Genomic DNA, 16,992 nt, shown 5'->3' on the forward strand with positions numbered 1-16,992 from the left:
ATCCAGCCCTTCCACTCAAAACGTCTCCGAGAATTTTTGTCCACTTCCGGAGCAGACAAACGGCAAGGAAGCGTTTAACATGAGGGTATGATGGCACATTTGCATGTAACGTGACGGCGAAAACAAACTGAATGACTTTTTTTAACCTGAGAGAGGAGGTGCACCGTTCTCGGAGGTACTGCAATACCGAGCCGATGCGTGGAGTGGACGGAGCAAGCCCCCGGGTAGGGGACGTATCAGATATTAAACTGATAAGAACAGATACTACACTTGATCTTAGCCAAAAGGCCGAGAAGCGATGCCCACAATGGGTTCGGGGAGCAGTGAGCTCTCCCCACGCTGACCCTCCCGTCAACGGTCCAAAGCGGCGCCCGCGCAAAGCGCCCGGCGGAGGGGCCGGAGCGCGAGCGGCGTACATGGAAACGACCCTTTGGGTTTTTTTTTTTTTCCTCTGACAAAAAACAAGAGGGGAGAGCGCGAACGCAGTCCCCCACTACCAGAAATTATGCAGTTGAGATTCCCACATTTGGGGAATTCACAGGGGTCAGCACATCCTGTTTGTGCAATGGACGAGCCTCGCCCTGGGTGAACCACCTTCCTGATCATGGTGTCGCCCCTGCCAGGTAAGTATGAGTTGCTCCGCTCCGAGCCAAGGCCCAGGCCCTGGAAGAGGCAATGTGGCAGCATGGTCCTTCCGGCCATTTGCATGGACCAGCTTCCACCCGACGATTGAGCCCCAGGTTAAACGGCAGCGATACACACGCAAGTCTGTGCGTTCTAAGCACTCTTTTTTACTTTTAAAGTTCTTGAACACGGGATGCCAAACGGAGGGTACGCAAGGGCATGTTTAAAGGCCGACAAGACACAACCTTTGCTCTTGGAGGATGACCGCTTGCTTGCTTTAGACATAGGTAGAAAAGCCCCGCATTGAAGCAGGGCATCAAAAAATTGGAAAGATCTCTTGTTGTCCCTCTCCACGGAAATCTTTAGTAAAAGGCGAAAGATTTATACGCTCTGAAGAGAAACAAGAGTGCCACGTTGCAGCGCCACACGGCGTCCAGTACTTGAGGGCACACGGGGCTTCATCACGGGCAGTGTACTTCTGTTCACGCGCTCATTTGCATCGGCGGTCGCGCGGCAAAAGGGACACGACAGGCTCGCACGTCGTTTCTGTAGTGTAGCGGTTATCACGTTCGCCTAACGCGCGAAAGGTCCTCGGCTCGAAACCGGGCAGAAACAAAGCCTCCTTTTATGTTTGCTTCAATCTTTAACACGGTTCATTCCAAACTCGATGGTTTATTCCTAGAAAAGAGGGAGGAGCGGAGGAATTGTCGGCGTAGTCCTTCAAACTTTTCATCACAGAGATCGGGGGAAAAAGACACCGACACACACGCCCCAAAAAAAAAAAAAAAGGGGCCCCCCTGCAGCCCCATATCTCCTCGTTAGTATAGTGGACAGTATCTCCGCTTGTCACGCGGAAGACCTGGGTTCGATTCCCAGACGGGGAGAGAAAGTGCGTTTTACCCAGCACGAAAGCGTTGCACTGACGCTGAGGACTTGTCCCACCAACGTACCTACGCTACACTATCGCTTCTGTAGTGTAGCGGTTATCACGTTTGCCTCACACGCAAAAGGTCCCCGGCTCGAAACCGGGCAGAAGCACGCCCTCATGCGAAGACTTTACTTGTCGAGGATGGGTTTGAAAGTCGGTGTTGCGTTTGACCCCCCCCCCCAAAAAAAAACAAAACAACTAGTCACATGTACTGTACTCCACAAAGGGGCCACTCAAATTCCAAAGGTGGCCTATTTTGCACAAGGGTTTACGTGGAATGGGCTACCTCCCAAGGGGGTTGGGTTTAGGAACAGATACTTCACCTTCCCTCCCCCTCTTCTCCAGTCAGGGCTTTTGGCGGGAGATTTGAAATATCCAGCCCTTCCACTCAAAACGTCTCCGAGAATTTTTGTCCACTTCCGGAGCAGACAAACGGCAAGGAAGCGTTTAACATGAGGGTATGATGGCACATTTGCATGTAACGTGACGGCGAAAACAAACTGAATGACTTTTTTTAACCTGAGAGAGGAGGTGCACCGTTCTCGGAGGTACTGCAATACCGAGCCGATGCGTGGAGTGGACGGAGCAAGCCCCAAATTCCATCTCCCTGGTCCAAAAATCAATTTAATATACGGTCCCCGGGTAGGGGACGTATCAGATATTAAACTGATAAGAACAGATACTACACTTGATCTTAGCCAAAAGGCCGAGAAGCGATGCCCACAATGGGTTCGGGGAGCAGTGAGCTCTCCCCACGCTGACCCTCCCGTCAACGGTCCAAAGCGGCGCCCGCGCAAAGCGCCCGGCGGAGGGGCCGGAGCGCGAGCGGCGTACATGGAAACGACCCTTTGGGTTTTTTTTTTTTTCCTCTGACAAAAAACAAGAGGGGAGAGCGCGAACGCAGTCCCCCACTACCAGAAATTATGCAGTTGAGATTCCCACATTTGGGGAATTCACAGGGGTCAGCACATCCTGTTTGTGCAATGGACGAGCCTCGCCCTGGGTGAACCACCTTCCTGATCATGGTGTCGCCCCTGCCAGGTAAGTATGAGTTGCTCCGCTCCGAGCCAAGGCCCAGGCCCTGGAAGAGGCAATGTGGCAGCATGGTCCTTCCGGCCATTTGCATGGACCAGCTTCCACCCGACGATTGAGCCCCAGGTTAAACGGCAGCGATACACACGCAAGTCTGTGCGTTCTAAGCACTCTTTTTTACTTTTAAAGTTCTTGAACACGGGATGCCAAACGGAGGGTACGCAAGGGCATGTTTAAAGGCCGACAAGACACAACCTTTGCTCTTGGAGGATGACCGCTTGCTTGCTTTAGACATAGGTAGAAAAGCCCCGCATTGAAGCAGGGCATCAAAAAATTGGAAAGATCTCTTGTTGTCCCTCTCCACGGAAATCTTTAGTAAAAGGCGAAAGATTTATACGCTCTGAAGAGAAACAAGAGTGCCACGTTGCAGCGCCACATGGGGCGATCGGGGGAAAAAGACACCGACACACCCGCCCCAAAAAAAAAAAAAAAAAAAAAGGGGCCCCCCTGCAGCCCCATATGTCCTCGTTAGTATAGTGGACAGTATCTCCGCTTGTCACGCGGAAGACCTGGGTTCGATTCCCAGACGGGGAGAGAAAGTGCGTTTTACCCAGCACGAAAGCGTTGCACTGACGCTGAGGACTTGTCCCACCAACGTACCTGCGCTACACTATCGCTTCTGTAGTGTAGCGGTTATCACGTTTGCCTCACACGCAAAAGGTCCCCGGCTCGAAACCGGGCAGAAGCACGCCCTCATGCGAAGACTTTACTTGTCGAGGATGGGTTTGAAAGTCGGTGTTGCGTTTGACCCCCCCCCCCAAAAAAAAAACAAAACAACTAGTCACATGTACTGTACTCCACAAAGGGGCCACTCAAATTCCAAAGGTGGCCTATTTTGCACAAGGGTTTACGTGGAATGGGCTACCTCCCAAGGGGGTTGGGTTTAGGAACAGATACTTCACCTTCCCTCCCCCTCTTCTCCAGTCAGGGCTTTTGGCGGGAGATTTGAAATATCCAGCCCTTCCACTCAAAACGTCTCCGAGAATTTTTGTCCACTTCCGGAGCAGACAAACGGCAAGGAAGCGTTTAACATGAGGGTATGATGGCACATTTGCATGTAACGTGACGGCGAAAACAAACTGAATGACTTTTTTTAACCTGAGAGAGGAGGTGCACCGTTCTCGGAGGTACTGCAATACCGAGCCGATGCGTGGAGTGGACGGAGCAAGCCCCAAATTCCATCTCCCTGGTCCAAAAATCAATTTAATATACGGTCCCCGGGTAGGGGACGTATCAGATATTAAACTGATAAGAACAGATACTACACTTGATCTTAGCCAAAAGGCCGAGAAGCGATGCCCACAATGGGTTCGGGGAGCAGTGAGCTCTCCCCACGCTGACCCTCCCGTCAACGGTCCAAAGCGGCGCCCGCGCAAAGCGCCCGGCGGAGGGGCCGGAGCGCGAGCGGCGTACATGGAAACGACCCTTTGGGTTTTTTTTTTTTTCCTCTGACAAAAAACAAGAGGGGAGAGCGCGAACGCAGTCCCCCACTACCAGAAATTATGCAGTTGAGATTCCCACATTTGGGGAATTCACAGGGGTCAGCACATCCTGTTTGTGCAATGGACGAGCCTCGCCCTGGGTGAACCACCTTCCTGATCATGGTGTCGCCCCTGCCAGGTAAGTATGAGTTGCTCCGCTCCGAGCCAAGGCCCAGGCCCTGGAAGAGGCAATGTGGCAGCATGGTCCTTCCGGCCATTTGCATGGACCAGCTTCCACCCGACGATTGAGCCCCAGGTTAAACGGCAGCGATACACACGCAAGTCTGTGCGTTCTAAGCACTCTTTTTTACTTTTAAAGTTCTTGAACACGGGATGCCAAACGGAGGGTACGCAAGGGCATGTTTAAAGGCCGACAAGACACAACCTTTGCTCTTGGAGGATGACCGCTTGCTTGCTTTAGACATAGGTAGAAAAGCCCCGCATTGAAGCAGGGCATCAAAAAATTGGAAAGATCTCTTGTTGTCCCTCTCCACGGAAATCTTTAGTAAAAGGCGAAAGATTTATACGCTCTGAAGAGAAACAAGAGTGCCACGTTGCAGCGCCACACGGCGTCCAGTACTTGAGGGCACACGGGGCTTCATCACGGGCAGTGTACTTCTGTTCACGCGCTCATTTGCATCGGCGGTCGCGCGGCAAAAGGGACACGACAGGCTCGCACGTCGTTTCTGTAGTGTAGCGGTTATCACGTTCGCCTAATGCGCGAAAGGTCCTCGGCTCGAAACCGGGCAGAAACAAAGCCTCCTTTTATGTTTGCTTCAATCTTTAACACGGTTCATTCCAAACTCGATGGTTTATTCCTAGAAAAGAGGGAGGAGCGGAGGAATTGTCGGCGTAGTCCTTCAAACTTTTCATCACAGAGATCGGGGGAAAAAGACACCGACACACACGCCCCAAAAAAAAAAAAAAAAAAAAGGGGCCCCCCTGCAGACCCATATGTCCTCGTTAGTATAGTGGACAGTATCTCCGCTTGTCACGCGGAAGACCTGGGTTCGATTCCCAGACGGGGAGAGAAAGTGCGTTTTACCCAGCACGAAAGCGTTGCACTGACGCTGAGGACTTGTCCCACCAACGTACCTGCGCTACACTATCGCTTCTGTAGTGTAGCGGTTATCACGTTTGCCTCACACGCAAAAGGTCCCCGGCTCGAAACCGGGCAGAAGCACGCCCTCATGCGAAGACTTTACTTGTCGAGGATGGGTTTGAAAGTCGGTGTTGCGTTTGACCCCCCCCCCAAAAAAAAACAAAACAACTAGTCACATGTACTGTACTCCACAAAGGGGCCACTCAAATTCCAAAGGTGGCCTATTTTGCACAAGGGTTTACGTGGAATGGGCTACCTCCCAAGGGGGTTGGGTTTAGGAACAGATACTTCACCTTCCCTCCCCCTCTTCTCCAGTCAGGGCTTTTGGCGGGAGATTTGAAATATCCAGCCCTTCCACTCAAAACGTCGCCGAGAATTTTTGTCCACTTCCGGAGCAGACAAACGGCAAGGAAGCGTTTAACATGAGGGTATGATGGCACATTTGCATGTAACGTGACGGCGAAAACAAACTGAATGACTTTTTTTAACCTGAGAGAGGAGGTGCACCGTTCTCGGAGGTACTGCAATACCGAGCCGATGCGTGGAGTGGACGGAGCAAGCCCCAAATTCCATCTCCCTGGTCCAAAAATCAATTTAATATACGGTCCCCGGGTAGGGGACGTATCAGATATTAAACTGATAAGAACAGATACTACACTTGATCTTAGCCAAAAGGCCGAGAAGCGATGCCCACAATGGGTTCGGGGAGCAGTGAGCTCTCCCCACGCTGACCCTCCCGTCAACGGTCCAAAGCGGCGCCCGCGCAAAGCGCCCGGCGGAGGGGCCGGAGCGCGAGCGGCGTACATGGAAACGACCCTTTGGGTTTTTTTTTTTTTCCTCTGACAAAAAACAAGAGGGGAGAGCGCGAACGCAGTCCCCCACTACCAGAAATTATGCAGTTGAGATTCCCACATTTGGGGAATTCACAGGGGTCAGCACATCCTGTTTGTGCAATGGACGAGCCTCGCCCTGGGTGAACCACCTTCCTGATCATGGTGTCGCCCCTGCCAGGTAAGTATGAGTTGCTCCGCTCCGAGCCAAGGCCCAGGCCCTGGAAGAGGCAATGTGGCAGCATGGTCCTTCCGGCCATTTGCATGGACCAGCTTCCACCCGACGATTGAGCCCCAGGTTAAACGGCAGCGATACACACGCAAGTCTGTGCGTTCTAAGCACTCTTTTTTACTTTTAAAGTTCTTGAACACGGGATGCCAAACGGAGGGTACGCAAGGGCATGTTTAAAGGCCGACAAGACACAACCTTTGCTCTTGGAGGATGACCGCTTGCTTGCTTTAGACATAGGTAGAAAAGCCCCGCATTGAAGCAGGGCATCAAAAAATTGGAAAGATCTCTTGTTGTCCCTCTCCACGGAAATCTTTAGTAAAAGGCGAAAGATTTATACGCTCTGAAGAGAAACAAGAGTGCCACGTTGCAGCGCCACACGGCGTCCAGTACTTGAGGGCACACGGGGCTTCATCACGGGCAGTGTACTTCTGTTCACGCGCTCATTTGCATCGGCGGTCGCGCGGCAAAAGGGACACGACAGGCTCGCACGTCGTTTCTGTAGTGTAGCGGTTATCACGTTCGCCTAACGCGCGAAAGGTCCTCGGCTCGAAACCGGGCAGAAACAAAGCCTCCTTTTATGTTTGCTTCAATCTTTAACACGGTTCATTCCAAACTCGATGGTTTATTCCTAGAAAAGAGGGAGGAGCGGAGGAATTGTCGGCGTAGTCCTTCAAACTTTTCATCACAGAGATCGGGGGAAAAAGACACCGACACACACGCCCCAAAAAAAAAAAAAAAAAGGGGCCCCCCTGCAGCCCCATATGTCCTCGTTAGTATAGTGGACAGTATCTCCGCTTGTCACGCGGAAGACCTGGGTTCGATTCCCAGACGGGGAGAGAAAGTGCGTTTTACCCAGCACGAAAGCGTTGCACTGACGCTGAGGACTTGTCCCACCAACGTACCTGCGCTACACTATCGCTTCTGTAGTGTAGCGGTTATCACGTTTGCCTCACACGCAAAAGGTCCCCGGCTCGAAACCGGGCAGAAGCACGCCCTCATGCGAAGACTTTACTTGTCGAGGATGGGTTTGAAAGTCGGTGTTGCGTTTGACCCCCCCCCCAAAAAAAAACAAAACAACTAGTCACATGTACTGTACTCCACAAAGGGGCCACTCAAATTCCAAAGGTGGCCTATTTTGCACAAGGGTTTACGTGGAATGGGCTACCTCCCAAGGGGGTTGGGTTTAGGAACAGATACTTCACCTTCCCTCCCCCTCTTCTCCAGTCAGGGCTTTTGGCGGGAGATTTGAAATATCCAGCCCTTCCACTCAAAACGTCTCCGAGAATTTTTGTCCACTTCCGGAGCAGACAAACGGCAAGGAAGCGTTTAACATGAGGGTATGATGGCACATTTGCATGTAACGTGACGGCGAAAACAAACTGAATGACTTTTTTTAACCTGAGAGAGGAGGTGCACCGTTCTCGGAGGTACTGCAATACCGAGCCGATGCGTGGAGTGGACGGAGCAAGCCCCAAATTCCATCTCCCTGGTCCAAAAATCAATTTAATATACGGTCCCCGGGTAGGGGACGTATCAGATATTAAACTGATAAGAACAGATACTACACTTGATCTTAGCCAAAAGGCCGAGAAGCGATGCCCACAATGGGTTCGGGGAGCAGTGAGCTCTCCCCACGCTGACCCTCCCGTCAACGGTCCAAAGCGGCGCCCGCGCAAAGCGCCCGGCGGAGGGGCCGGAGCGCGAGCGGCGTACATGGAAACGACCCTTTGGTTTTTTTTTGTTTTCCTCTGACAAAAAACAAGAGGGGAGAGCGCGAACGCAGTCCCCCACTACCAGAAATTATGCAGTTGAGATTCCCACATTTGGGGAATTCACAGGGGTCAGCACATCCTGTTTGTGCAATGGACGAGCCTCGCCCTGGGTGAACCACCTTCCTGATCATGTTGTCGCCCCTGCCAGGTAAGTATGAGTTGCTCCGCTCCGAGCCAAGGCCCAGGCCCTGGAAGAGGCAATGTGGCAGCATGGTCCTTCCGGCCATTTGCATGGACCAGCTTCCACCCGACGATTGAGCCCCAGGTTAAACGGCAGCGATACACACGCAAGTCTGTGCGTTCTAAGCACTCTTTTTTACTTTTAAAGTTCTTGAACACGGGATGCCAAACGGAGGGTACGCAAGGGCATGTTTAAAGGCCGACAAGACACAACCTTTGCTCTTGGAGGATGACCGCTTGCTTGCTTTAGACATAGGTAGAAAAGCCCCGCATTGAAGCAGGGCATCAAAAAATTGGAAAGATCTCTTGTTGTCCCTCTCCACGGAAATCTTTAGTAAAAGGCGAAAGATTTATACGCTCTGAAGAGAAACAAGAGTGCCACGTTGCAGCGCCACACGGCGTCCAGTACTTGAGGGCACACGGGGCTTCATCACGGGCAGTGTACTTCTGTTCACGCGCTCATTTGCATCGGCGGTCGCGCGGCAAAAGGGACACGACAGGCTCGCACGTCGTTTCTGTAGTGTAGCGGTTATCACGTTCGCCTAATGCGCGAAAGGTCCTCGGCTCGAAACCGGGCAGAAACAAAGCCTCCTTTTATGTTTGCTTCAATCTTTAACACGGTTCATTCCAAACTCGATGGTTTATTCCTAGAAAAGAGGGAGGAGCGGAGGAATTGTCGGCGTAGTCCTTCAAACTTTTCATCACAGAGATCGGGGGAAAAAGACACCGACACACACGCCCCAAAAAAAAAAAAAAAAAAAAGGGGCCCCCCTGCAGACCCATATGTCCTCGTTAGTATAGTGGACAGTATCTCCGCTTGTCACGCGGAAGACCTGGGTTCGATTCCCAGACGGGGAGAGAAAGTGCGTTTTACCCAGCACGAAAGCGTTGCACTGACGCTGAGGACTTGTCCCACCAACGTACCTGCGCTACACTATCGCTTCTGTAGTGTAGCGGTTATCACGTTTGCCTCACACGCAAAAGGTCCCCGGCTCGAAACCGGGCAGAAGCACGCCCTCATGCGAAGACTTTACTTGTCGAGGATGGGTTTGAAAGTCGGTGTTGCGTTTGACCCCCCCCCCAAAAAAAAACAAAACAACTAGTCACATGTACTGTACTCCACAAAGGGGCCACTCAAATTCCAAAGGTGGCCTATTTTGCACAAGGGTTTACGTGGAATGGGCTACCTCCCAAGGGGGTTGGGTTTAGGAACAGATACTTCACCTTCCCTCCCCCTCTTCTCCAGTCAGGGCTTTTGGCGGGAGATTTGAAATATCCAGCCCTTCCACTCAAAACGTCGCCGAGAATTTTTGTCCACTTCCGGAGCAGACAAACGGCAAGGAAGCGTTTAACATGAGGGTATGATGGCACATTTGCATGTAACGTGACGGCGAAAACAAACTGAATGACTTTTTTTAACCTGAGAGAGGAGGTGCACCGTTCTCGGAGGTACTGCAATACCGAGCCGATGCGTGGAGTGGACGGAGCAAGCCCCAAATTCCATCTCCCTGGTCCAAAAATCAATTTAATATACGGTCCCCGGGTAGGGGACGTATCAGATATTAAACTGATAAGAACAGATACTACACTTGATCTTAGCCAAAAGGCCGAGAAGCGATGCCCACAATGGGTTCGGGGAGCAGTGAGCTCTCCCCACGCTGACCCTCCCGTCAACGGTCCAAAGCGGCGCCCGCGCAAAGCGCCCGGCGGAGGGGCCGGAGCGCGAGCGGCGTACATGGAAACGACCCTTTGGGTTTTTTTTTTTTTCCTCTGACAAAAAACAAGAGGGGAGAGCGCGAACGCAGTCCCCCACTACCAGAAATTATGCAGTTGAGATTCCCACATTTGGGGAATTCACAGGGGTCAGCACATCCTGTTTGTGCAATGGACGAGCCTCGCCCTGGGTGAACCACCTTCCTGATCATGGTGTCGCCCCTGCCAGGTAAGTATGAGTTGCTCCGCTCCGAGCCAAGGCCCAGGCCCTGGAAGAGGCAATGTGGCAGCATGGTCCTTCCGGCCATTTGCATGGACCAGCTTCCACCCGACGATTGAGCCCCAGGTTAAACGGCAGCGATACACACGCAAGTCTGTGCGTTCTAAGCACTCTTTTTTACTTTTAAAGTTCTTGAACACGGGATGCCAAACGGAGGGTACGCAAGGGCATGTTTAAAGGCCGACAAGACACAACCTTTGCTCTTGGAGGATGACCGCTTGCTTGCTTTAGACATAGGTAGAAAAGCCCCGCATTGAAGCAGGGCATCAAAAAATTGGAAAGATCTCTTGTTGTCCCTCTCCACGGAAATCTTTAGTAAAAGGCGAAAGATTTATACGCTCTGAAGAGAAACAAGAGTGCCACGTTGCAGCGCCACACGGCGTCCAGTACTTGAGGGCACACGGGGCTTCATCACGGGCAGTGTACTTCTGTTCACGCGCTCATTTGCATCGGCGGTCGCGCGGCAAAAGGGACACGACAGGCTCGCACGTCGTTTCTGTAGTGTAGCGGTTATCACGTTCGCCTAACGCGCGAAAGGTCCTCGGCTCGAAACCGGGCAGAAACAAAGCCTCCTTTTATGTTTGCTTCAATCTTTAACACGGTTCATTCCAAACTCGATGGTTTATTCCTAGAAAAGAGGGAGGAGCGGAGGAATTGTCGGCGTAGTCCTTCAAACTTTTCATCACAGAGATCGGGGGAAAAAGACACCGACACACACGCCCCAAAAAAAAAAAAAAAAAAAAAGGGGCCCCCCTGCAGCCCCATATGTCCTCGTTAGTATAGTGGACAGTATCTCCGCTTGTCACGCGGAAGACCTGGGTTCGATTCCCAGACGGGGAGAGAAAGTGCGTTTTACCCAGCACGAAAGCGTTGCACTGACGCTGAGGACTTGTCCCACCAACGTACCTGCGCTACACTATCGCTTCTGTAGTGTAGCGGTTATCACGTTTGCCTCACACGCAAAAGGTCCCCGGCTCGAAACCGGGCAGAAGCACGCCCTCATGCGAAGACTTTACTTGTCGAGGATGGGTTTGAAAGTCGGTGTTGCGTTTGACCCCCCCCCAAAAAAAAACAAAACAACTAGTCACATGTACTGTACTCCACAAAGGGGCCACTCAAATTCCAAAGGTGGCCTATTTTGCACAAGGGTTTACGTGGAATGGGCTACCTCCCAAGGGGGTTGGGTTTAGGAACAGATACTTCACCTTCCCTCCCCCTCTTCTCCAGTCAGGGCTTTTGGCGGGAGATTTGAAATATCCAGCCCTTCCACTCAAAACGTCTCCGAGAATTTTTGTCCACTTCCGGAGCAGACAAACGGCAAGGAAGCGTTTAACATGAGGGTATGATGGCACATTTGCATGTAACGTGACGGCGAAAACAAACTGAATGACTTTTTTTAACCTGAGAGAGGAGGTGCACCGTTCTCGGAGGTACTGCAATACCGAGCCGATGCGTGGAGTGGACGGAGCAAGCCCCAAATTCCATCTCCCTGGTCCAAAAATCAATTTAATATACGGTCCCCGGGTAGGGGACGTATCAGATATTAAACTGATAAGAACAGATACTACACTTGATCTTAGCCAAAAGGCCGAGAAGCGATGCCCACAATGGGTTCGGGGAGCAGTGAGCTCTCCCCACGCTGACCCTCCCGTCAACGGTCCAAAGCGGCGCCCGCGCAAAGCGCCCGGCGGAGGGGCCGGAGCGCGAGCGGCGTACATGGAAACGACCCTTTGGGTTTTTTTTTTTTTCCTCTGACAAAAAACAAGAGGGGAGAGCGCGAACGCAGTCCCCCACTACCAGAAATTATGCAGTTGAGATTCCCACATTTGGGGAATTCACAGGGGTCAGCACATCCTGTTTGTGCAATGGACGAGCCTCGCCCTGGGTGAACCACCTTCCTGATCATGGTGTCGCCCCTGCCAGGTAAGTATGAGTTGCTCCGCTCCGAGCCAAGGCCCAGGCCCTGGAAGAGGCAATGTGGCAGCATGGTCCTTCCGGCCATTTGCATGGACCAGCTTCCACCCGACGATTGAGCCCCAGGTTAAACGGCAGCGATACACACGCAAGTCTGTGCGTTCTAAGCACTCTTTTTTACTTTTAAAGTTCTTGAACACGGGATGCCAAACGGAGGGTACGCAAGGGCATGTTTAAAGGCCGACAAGACACAACCTTTGCTCTTGGAGGATGACCGCTTGCTTGCTTTAGACATAGGTAGAAAAGCCCCGCATTGAAGCAGGGCATCAAAAAATTGGAAAGATCTCTTGTTGTCCCTCTCCACGGAAATCTTTAGTAAAAGGCGAAAGATTTATACGCTCTGAAGAGAAACAAGAGTGCCACGTTGCAGCGCCACACGGCGTCCAGTACTTGAGGGCACACGGGGCTTCATCACGGGCAGTGTACTTCTGTTCACGCGCTCATTTGCATCGGCGGTCGCGCGGCAAAAGGGACACGACAGGCTCGCACGTCGTTTCTGTAGTGTAGCGGTTATCACGTTCGCCTAACGCGCGAAAGGTCCTCGGCTCGAAACCGGGCAGAAACAAAGCCTCCTTTTATGTTTGCTTCAATCTTTAACACGGTTCATTCCAAACTCGATGGTTTATTCCTAGAAAAGAGGGAGGAGCGGAGGAATTGTCGGCGTAGTCCTTCAAACTTTTCATCACAGAGATCGGGGGAAAAAGACACCGACACACACGCCCCAAAAAAAAAAAAAAAAAGGGGCCCCCCTGCAGCCCCATATGTCCTCGTTAGTATAGTGGACAGTATCTCCGCTTGTCACGCGGAAGACCTGGGTTCGATTCCCAGACGGGGAGAGAAAGTGCGTTTTACCCAGCACGAAAGCGTTGCACTGACGCTGAGGACTTGTCCCACCAACGTACCTGCGCTACACTATCGCTTCTGTAGTGTAGCGGTTATCACGTTTGCCTCACACGCAAAAGGTCCCCGGCTCGAAACCGGGCAGAAGCACGCCCTCATGCGAAGACTTTACTTGTCGAGGATGGGTTTGAAAGTCGGTGTTGCGTTTGACCCCCCCCCCCAAAAAAAAACAAAACAACTAGTCACATGTACTGTACTCCACAAAGGGGCCACTCAAATTCCAAAGGTGGCCTATTTTGCACAAGGGTTTACGTGGAATGGGCTACCTCCCAAGGGGGTTGGGTTTAGGAACAGATACTTCACCTTCCCTCCCCCTCTTCTCCAGTCAGGGCTTTTGGCGGGAGATTTGAAATATCCAGCCCTTCCACTCAAAACGTCTCCGAGAATTTTTGTCCACTTCCGGAGCAGACAAACGGCAAGGAAGCGTTTAACATGAGGGTATGATGGCACATTTGCATGTAACGTGACGGCGAAAACAAACTGAATGACTTTTTTTAACCTGAGAGAGGAGGTGCACCGTTCTCGGAGGTACTGCAATACCGAGCCGATGCGTGGAGTGGACGGAGCAAGCCCCAAATTCCATCTCCCTGGTCCAAAAATCAATTTAATATACGGTCCCCGGGTAGGGGACGTATCAGATATTAAACTGATAAGAACAGATACTACACTTGATCTTAGCCAAAAGGCCGAGAAGCGATGCCCACAATGGGTTCGGGGAGCAGTGAGCTCTCCCCACGCTGACCCTCCCGTCAACGGTCCAAAGCGGCGCCCGCGCAAAGCGCCCGGCGGAGGGGCCGGAGCGCGAGCGGCGTACATGGAAACGACCCTTTGGTTTTTTTTTGTTTTCCTCTGACAAAAAACAAGAGGGGAGAGCGCGAATGCAGTCCCCCACTACCAGAAATTATGCAGTTGAGATTCCCACATTTGGGGAATTCACAGGGGTCAGCACATCCTGTTTGTGCAATGGACGAGCCTCGCCCTGGGTGAACCACCTTCCTGATCATGTTGTCGCCCCTGCCAGGTAAGTATGAGTTGCTCCGCTCCGAGCCAAGGCCCAGGCCCTGGAAGAGGCAATGTGGCAGCATGGTCCTTCCGGCCATTTGCATGGACCAGCTTCCACCCGACGATTGAGCCCCAGGTTAAACGGCAGCGATACACACGCAAGTCTGTGCGTTCTAAGCACTCTTTTTTACTTTTAAAGTTCTTGAACACGGGATGCCAAACGGAGGGTACGCAAGGGCATGTTTAAAGGCCGACAAGACACAACCTTTGCTCTTGGAGGATGACCGCTTGCTTGCTTTAGACATAGGTAGAAAAGCCCCGCATTGAAGCAGGGCATCAAAAAATTGGAAAGATCTCTTGTTGTCCCTCTCCACGGAAATCTTTAGTAAAAGGCGAAAGATTTATACGCTCTGAAGAGAAACAAGAGTGCCACGTTGCAGCGCCACACGGCGTCCAGTACTTGAGGGCACACGGGGCTTCATCACGGGCAGTGTACTTCTGTTCACGCGCTCATTTGCATCGGCGGTCGCGCGGCAAAAGGGACACGACAGGCTCGCACGTCGTTTCTGTAGTGTAGCGGTTATCACGTTCGCCTAACGCGCGAAAGGTCCTCGGCTCGAAACCGGGCAGAAACAAAGCCTCCTTTTATGTTTGCTTCAATCTTTAACACGGTTCATTCCAAACTCGATGGTTTATTCCTAGAAAAGAGGGAGGAGCGGAGGAATTGTCGGCGTAGTCCTTCAAACTTTTCATCACAGAGATCGGGGGAAAAAGACACCGACACACACGCCCCAAAAAAAAAAAAAAAAAAAAGGGGCCCCCCTGCAGCCCCATATGTCCTCGTTAGTATAGTGGACAGTATCTCCGCTTGTCACGCGGAAGACCTGGGTTCGATTCCCAGACGGGGAGAGAAAGTGTGTTTTACCCAGCACGAAAGCGTTGCACTGACGCTGAGGACTTGTCCCACCAACGTACCTGCGCTACACTATCGCTTCTGTAGTGTAGCGGTTATCACGTTTGCCTCACACGCAAAAGGTCCCCGGCTCGAAACCGGGCAGAAGCACGCCCTCATGCGAAGACTTTACTTGTCGAGGATGGGTTTGAAAGTCGGTGTTGCGTTTGACCCCCCCCCCAAAAAAAAACAAAACAACTAGTCACATGTACTGTACTCCACAAAGGGGCCACTCAAATTCCAAAGGTGGCCTATTTTGCACAAGGGTTTACGTGGAATGGGCTACCTCCCAAGGGGGTTGGGTTTAGGAACAGATACTTCACCTTCCCTCCCCCTCTTCTCCAGTCAGGGCTTTTGGCGGGAGATTTGAAATATCCAGCCCTTCCACTCAAAACGTCGCCGAGAATTTTTGTCCACTTCCGGAGCAGACAAACGGCAAGGAAGCGTTTAACATGAGGGTATGATGGCACATTTGCATGTAACGTGACGGCGAAAACAAACTGAATGACTTTTTTTAACCTGAGAGAGGAGGTGCACCGTTCTCGGAGGTACTGCAATACCGAGCCGATGCGTGGAGTGGACGGAGCAAGCCCCAAATTCCATCTCCCTGGTCCAAAAATCAATTTAATATACGGTCCCCGGGTAGGGGACGTATCAGATATTAAACTGATAAGAACAGATACTACACTTGATCTTAGCCAAAAGGCCGAGAAGCGATGCCCACAATGGGTTCGGGGAGCAGTGAGCTCTCCCCACGCTGACCCTCCCGTCAACGGTCCAAAGCGGCGCCCGCGCAAAGCGCCCGGCGGAGGGGCCGGAGCGCGAGCGGCGTACATGGAAACGACCCTTTGGGTTTTTTTTTTTTTCCTCTGACAAAAAACAAGAGGGGAGAGCGCGAACGCAGTCCCCCACTACCAGAAATTATGCAGTTGAGATTCCCACATCTGGGGAATTCACAGGGGTCAGCACATCCTGTTTGTGCAATGGACGAGCCTCGCCCTGGGTGAACCCCCTTCCTGATCATGGTGTCGCCCCTGCCAGGTAAGTATGAGTTGCTCCGCTCCGAGCCAAGGCCCAGGCCCTGGAAGAGGCAATGTGGCAGCATGGTCCTTCCGGCCATTTGCATGGACCAGCTTCCACCCGACGATTGAGCCCCAGGTTAAACGGCAGCGATACACACGCAAGTCTGTGCGTTCTAAGCACTCTTTTTTACTTTTAAAGTTCTTGAACACGGGATGCCAAACGGAGGGTACGCAAGGGCATGTTTAAAGGCCGACAAGACACAACCTTTGCTCTTGGAGGATGACCGCTTGCTTGCTTTAGACATAGGTAGAAAAGCCCCGCATTGAAGCAGGGCATCAAAAAATTGGAAAGATCTCTTGTTGTCCCTCTCCACGGAAATCTTTAGTAAAAGGCGAAAGATTTATACGCTCTGAAGAGAAACAAGAGTGCCACGTTGCAGCGCCACACGGCGTCCAGTACTTGAGGGCACACGGGGCTTCATCACGGGCAGTGTACTTCTGTTCACGCGCTCATTTGCATCGGCGGTCGCGCGGCAAAAGGGACACGACAGGCTCGCACGTCGTTTCTGTAGTGTAGCGGTTATCACGTTCGCCTAACGCGCGAAAGGTCCTCGGCTCGAAACCGGGCAGAAACAAAGCCTCCTTTTATGTTTGCTTCAATCTTTAACACGGTTCATTCCAAACTCGATGGTTTATTCCTAGAAAAGAGGGAGGAGCGGAGGAATTGTCGGCGTAGTCCTTCAAACTTTTCATCACAGAGATCGGGGGAAAAAGACACCGACACACACGCCCCAAAAAAAAAAAAAAAAAAAAAGGGGCCCCCCTGCAGCCCCATATGTCCTCGTTAGTATAGTGGACAGTATCTCCGCTTGTCACGCGGAAGACCTGGGTTCGATTCCCAGACGGGG

The 16,992-nt window shown here is 52.0% G+C and overlaps 48 non-coding genes and 1 pseudogene across 48 annotated transcripts; 22 read left to right on the forward strand and 27 right to left on the reverse strand.

Moving 5' to 3' along the window:
* Positions 1-153: 153 nt before the first annotated feature.
* On the reverse strand, positions 154-300 carry LOC140379848 (U2 spliceosomal RNA; annotated as a pseudogene).
* Positions 301-465: 165 nt separating this feature from the next.
* On the reverse strand, positions 466-631 carry LOC140379889 (U1 spliceosomal RNA). The gene has a single exon (XR_011930802.1). It is a non-coding gene; the product is annotated as a U1 spliceosomal RNA (small nuclear RNA).
* Positions 632-918: 287 nt separating this feature from the next.
* LOC140379867 (U5 spliceosomal RNA) lies at positions 919-1,032 on the reverse strand. The gene has a single exon (XR_011930781.1). It is a non-coding gene; the product is annotated as a U5 spliceosomal RNA (small nuclear RNA).
* Positions 1,033-1,166: 134 nt separating this feature from the next.
* On the forward strand, positions 1,167-1,239 carry trnav-aac (transfer RNA valine (anticodon AAC)). The gene has a single exon. It is a non-coding gene; the product is annotated as a tRNA-Val (tRNA).
* Positions 1,240-1,436: 197 nt separating this feature from the next.
* trnad-guc (transfer RNA aspartic acid (anticodon GUC)) lies at positions 1,437-1,508 on the forward strand. Its single transcript has one exon. It is a non-coding gene; the product is annotated as a tRNA-Asp (tRNA).
* An 81-nt stretch (positions 1,509-1,589) lies between these two features.
* trnav-cac (transfer RNA valine (anticodon CAC)) lies at positions 1,590-1,662 on the forward strand. Its single transcript has one exon. It is a non-coding gene; the product is annotated as a tRNA-Val (tRNA).
* A 416-nt stretch (positions 1,663-2,078) lies between these two features.
* Positions 2,079-2,270, reverse strand: LOC140379925 (U2 spliceosomal RNA). Its single transcript, XR_011930836.1, has one exon. It is a non-coding gene; the product is annotated as a U2 spliceosomal RNA (small nuclear RNA).
* Positions 2,271-2,435: 165 nt separating this feature from the next.
* Positions 2,436-2,601, reverse strand: LOC140379890 (U1 spliceosomal RNA). The gene has a single exon (XR_011930803.1). It is a non-coding gene; the product is annotated as a U1 spliceosomal RNA (small nuclear RNA).
* Positions 2,602-2,888: 287 nt separating this feature from the next.
* Positions 2,889-3,002, reverse strand: LOC140379868 (U5 spliceosomal RNA). The gene has a single exon (XR_011930782.1). It is a non-coding gene; the product is annotated as a U5 spliceosomal RNA (small nuclear RNA).
* Positions 3,003-3,106: 104 nt separating this feature from the next.
* On the forward strand, positions 3,107-3,178 carry trnad-guc (transfer RNA aspartic acid (anticodon GUC)). Its single transcript has one exon. It is a non-coding gene; the product is annotated as a tRNA-Asp (tRNA).
* Positions 3,179-3,259: 81 nt separating this feature from the next.
* Positions 3,260-3,332, forward strand: trnav-cac (transfer RNA valine (anticodon CAC)). Its single transcript has one exon. It is a non-coding gene; the product is annotated as a tRNA-Val (tRNA).
* A 417-nt stretch (positions 3,333-3,749) lies between these two features.
* On the reverse strand, positions 3,750-3,941 carry LOC140379926 (U2 spliceosomal RNA). Its single transcript, XR_011930837.1, has one exon. It is a non-coding gene; the product is annotated as a U2 spliceosomal RNA (small nuclear RNA).
* A 165-nt stretch (positions 3,942-4,106) lies between these two features.
* LOC140379891 (U1 spliceosomal RNA) lies at positions 4,107-4,272 on the reverse strand. Its single transcript, XR_011930804.1, has one exon. It is a non-coding gene; the product is annotated as a U1 spliceosomal RNA (small nuclear RNA).
* Positions 4,273-4,559: 287 nt separating this feature from the next.
* LOC140379869 (U5 spliceosomal RNA) lies at positions 4,560-4,673 on the reverse strand. Its single transcript, XR_011930783.1, has one exon. It is a non-coding gene; the product is annotated as a U5 spliceosomal RNA (small nuclear RNA).
* A 409-nt stretch (positions 4,674-5,082) lies between these two features.
* trnad-guc (transfer RNA aspartic acid (anticodon GUC)) lies at positions 5,083-5,154 on the forward strand. The gene has a single exon. It is a non-coding gene; the product is annotated as a tRNA-Asp (tRNA).
* An 81-nt stretch (positions 5,155-5,235) lies between these two features.
* trnav-cac (transfer RNA valine (anticodon CAC)) lies at positions 5,236-5,308 on the forward strand. The gene has a single exon. It is a non-coding gene; the product is annotated as a tRNA-Val (tRNA).
* Positions 5,309-5,723: 415 nt separating this feature from the next.
* On the reverse strand, positions 5,724-5,915 carry LOC140379927 (U2 spliceosomal RNA). Its single transcript, XR_011930838.1, has one exon. It is a non-coding gene; the product is annotated as a U2 spliceosomal RNA (small nuclear RNA).
* Positions 5,916-6,080: 165 nt separating this feature from the next.
* On the reverse strand, positions 6,081-6,246 carry LOC140379892 (U1 spliceosomal RNA). Its single transcript, XR_011930805.1, has one exon. It is a non-coding gene; the product is annotated as a U1 spliceosomal RNA (small nuclear RNA).
* Positions 6,247-6,533: 287 nt separating this feature from the next.
* LOC140379871 (U5 spliceosomal RNA) lies at positions 6,534-6,647 on the reverse strand. The gene has a single exon (XR_011930785.1). It is a non-coding gene; the product is annotated as a U5 spliceosomal RNA (small nuclear RNA).
* A 134-nt stretch (positions 6,648-6,781) lies between these two features.
* trnav-aac (transfer RNA valine (anticodon AAC)) lies at positions 6,782-6,854 on the forward strand. Its single transcript has one exon. It is a non-coding gene; the product is annotated as a tRNA-Val (tRNA).
* A 199-nt stretch (positions 6,855-7,053) lies between these two features.
* trnad-guc (transfer RNA aspartic acid (anticodon GUC)) lies at positions 7,054-7,125 on the forward strand. The gene has a single exon. It is a non-coding gene; the product is annotated as a tRNA-Asp (tRNA).
* An 81-nt stretch (positions 7,126-7,206) lies between these two features.
* On the forward strand, positions 7,207-7,279 carry trnav-cac (transfer RNA valine (anticodon CAC)). The gene has a single exon. It is a non-coding gene; the product is annotated as a tRNA-Val (tRNA).
* A 415-nt stretch (positions 7,280-7,694) lies between these two features.
* Positions 7,695-7,886, reverse strand: LOC140379928 (U2 spliceosomal RNA). Its single transcript, XR_011930839.1, has one exon. It is a non-coding gene; the product is annotated as a U2 spliceosomal RNA (small nuclear RNA).
* Positions 7,887-8,051: 165 nt separating this feature from the next.
* LOC140379901 (U1 spliceosomal RNA) lies at positions 8,052-8,217 on the reverse strand. Its single transcript, XR_011930813.1, has one exon. It is a non-coding gene; the product is annotated as a U1 spliceosomal RNA (small nuclear RNA).
* Positions 8,218-8,504: 287 nt separating this feature from the next.
* LOC140379872 (U5 spliceosomal RNA) lies at positions 8,505-8,618 on the reverse strand. Its single transcript, XR_011930786.1, has one exon. It is a non-coding gene; the product is annotated as a U5 spliceosomal RNA (small nuclear RNA).
* Positions 8,619-9,027: 409 nt separating this feature from the next.
* Positions 9,028-9,099, forward strand: trnad-guc (transfer RNA aspartic acid (anticodon GUC)). The gene has a single exon. It is a non-coding gene; the product is annotated as a tRNA-Asp (tRNA).
* An 81-nt stretch (positions 9,100-9,180) lies between these two features.
* trnav-cac (transfer RNA valine (anticodon CAC)) lies at positions 9,181-9,253 on the forward strand. The gene has a single exon. It is a non-coding gene; the product is annotated as a tRNA-Val (tRNA).
* A 415-nt stretch (positions 9,254-9,668) lies between these two features.
* On the reverse strand, positions 9,669-9,860 carry LOC140379841 (U2 spliceosomal RNA). The gene has a single exon (XR_011930758.1). It is a non-coding gene; the product is annotated as a U2 spliceosomal RNA (small nuclear RNA).
* A 165-nt stretch (positions 9,861-10,025) lies between these two features.
* Positions 10,026-10,191, reverse strand: LOC140379893 (U1 spliceosomal RNA). Its single transcript, XR_011930806.1, has one exon. It is a non-coding gene; the product is annotated as a U1 spliceosomal RNA (small nuclear RNA).
* Positions 10,192-10,478: 287 nt separating this feature from the next.
* LOC140379873 (U5 spliceosomal RNA) lies at positions 10,479-10,592 on the reverse strand. Its single transcript, XR_011930787.1, has one exon. It is a non-coding gene; the product is annotated as a U5 spliceosomal RNA (small nuclear RNA).
* Positions 10,593-10,726: 134 nt separating this feature from the next.
* On the forward strand, positions 10,727-10,799 carry trnav-aac (transfer RNA valine (anticodon AAC)). Its single transcript has one exon. It is a non-coding gene; the product is annotated as a tRNA-Val (tRNA).
* A 203-nt stretch (positions 10,800-11,002) lies between these two features.
* Positions 11,003-11,074, forward strand: trnad-guc (transfer RNA aspartic acid (anticodon GUC)). Its single transcript has one exon. It is a non-coding gene; the product is annotated as a tRNA-Asp (tRNA).
* Positions 11,075-11,155: 81 nt separating this feature from the next.
* On the forward strand, positions 11,156-11,228 carry trnav-cac (transfer RNA valine (anticodon CAC)). The gene has a single exon. It is a non-coding gene; the product is annotated as a tRNA-Val (tRNA).
* Positions 11,229-11,642: 414 nt separating this feature from the next.
* On the reverse strand, positions 11,643-11,834 carry LOC140379842 (U2 spliceosomal RNA). The gene has a single exon (XR_011930759.1). It is a non-coding gene; the product is annotated as a U2 spliceosomal RNA (small nuclear RNA).
* Positions 11,835-11,999: 165 nt separating this feature from the next.
* Positions 12,000-12,165, reverse strand: LOC140379894 (U1 spliceosomal RNA). The gene has a single exon (XR_011930807.1). It is a non-coding gene; the product is annotated as a U1 spliceosomal RNA (small nuclear RNA).
* A 287-nt stretch (positions 12,166-12,452) lies between these two features.
* Positions 12,453-12,566, reverse strand: LOC140379874 (U5 spliceosomal RNA). Its single transcript, XR_011930788.1, has one exon. It is a non-coding gene; the product is annotated as a U5 spliceosomal RNA (small nuclear RNA).
* A 134-nt stretch (positions 12,567-12,700) lies between these two features.
* On the forward strand, positions 12,701-12,773 carry trnav-aac (transfer RNA valine (anticodon AAC)). The gene has a single exon. It is a non-coding gene; the product is annotated as a tRNA-Val (tRNA).
* Positions 12,774-12,972: 199 nt separating this feature from the next.
* On the forward strand, positions 12,973-13,044 carry trnad-guc (transfer RNA aspartic acid (anticodon GUC)). Its single transcript has one exon. It is a non-coding gene; the product is annotated as a tRNA-Asp (tRNA).
* Positions 13,045-13,125: 81 nt separating this feature from the next.
* Positions 13,126-13,198, forward strand: trnav-cac (transfer RNA valine (anticodon CAC)). The gene has a single exon. It is a non-coding gene; the product is annotated as a tRNA-Val (tRNA).
* A 416-nt stretch (positions 13,199-13,614) lies between these two features.
* Positions 13,615-13,806, reverse strand: LOC140379843 (U2 spliceosomal RNA). Its single transcript, XR_011930760.1, has one exon. It is a non-coding gene; the product is annotated as a U2 spliceosomal RNA (small nuclear RNA).
* Positions 13,807-13,971: 165 nt separating this feature from the next.
* Positions 13,972-14,137, reverse strand: LOC140379903 (U1 spliceosomal RNA). Its single transcript, XR_011930815.1, has one exon. It is a non-coding gene; the product is annotated as a U1 spliceosomal RNA (small nuclear RNA).
* Positions 14,138-14,424: 287 nt separating this feature from the next.
* Positions 14,425-14,538, reverse strand: LOC140379875 (U5 spliceosomal RNA). The gene has a single exon (XR_011930789.1). It is a non-coding gene; the product is annotated as a U5 spliceosomal RNA (small nuclear RNA).
* Positions 14,539-14,672: 134 nt separating this feature from the next.
* Positions 14,673-14,745, forward strand: trnav-aac (transfer RNA valine (anticodon AAC)). The gene has a single exon. It is a non-coding gene; the product is annotated as a tRNA-Val (tRNA).
* Positions 14,746-14,947: 202 nt separating this feature from the next.
* Positions 14,948-15,019, forward strand: trnad-guc (transfer RNA aspartic acid (anticodon GUC)). Its single transcript has one exon. It is a non-coding gene; the product is annotated as a tRNA-Asp (tRNA).
* Positions 15,020-15,100: 81 nt separating this feature from the next.
* trnav-cac (transfer RNA valine (anticodon CAC)) lies at positions 15,101-15,173 on the forward strand. The gene has a single exon. It is a non-coding gene; the product is annotated as a tRNA-Val (tRNA).
* Positions 15,174-15,588: 415 nt separating this feature from the next.
* On the reverse strand, positions 15,589-15,780 carry LOC140379844 (U2 spliceosomal RNA). Its single transcript, XR_011930761.1, has one exon. It is a non-coding gene; the product is annotated as a U2 spliceosomal RNA (small nuclear RNA).
* A 165-nt stretch (positions 15,781-15,945) lies between these two features.
* On the reverse strand, positions 15,946-16,111 carry LOC140379902 (U1 spliceosomal RNA). Its single transcript, XR_011930814.1, has one exon. It is a non-coding gene; the product is annotated as a U1 spliceosomal RNA (small nuclear RNA).
* A 287-nt stretch (positions 16,112-16,398) lies between these two features.
* LOC140379876 (U5 spliceosomal RNA) lies at positions 16,399-16,512 on the reverse strand. The gene has a single exon (XR_011930790.1). It is a non-coding gene; the product is annotated as a U5 spliceosomal RNA (small nuclear RNA).
* A 134-nt stretch (positions 16,513-16,646) lies between these two features.
* On the forward strand, positions 16,647-16,719 carry trnav-aac (transfer RNA valine (anticodon AAC)). Its single transcript has one exon. It is a non-coding gene; the product is annotated as a tRNA-Val (tRNA).
* The last annotated feature ends 273 nt before the right edge of the window (positions 16,720-16,992 follow it).

Source organism: Eucyclogobius newberryi, unplaced genomic scaffold (genome assembly GCF_026437365.1).
Source record: "Eucyclogobius newberryi isolate DKJ021-1_F unplaced genomic scaffold, fEucNew1.0.hap1 SCAF_438, whole genome shotgun sequence".
Lineage (NCBI taxonomy): Eukaryota > Metazoa > Chordata > Actinopteri > Gobiiformes > Gobiidae > Eucyclogobius > Eucyclogobius newberryi.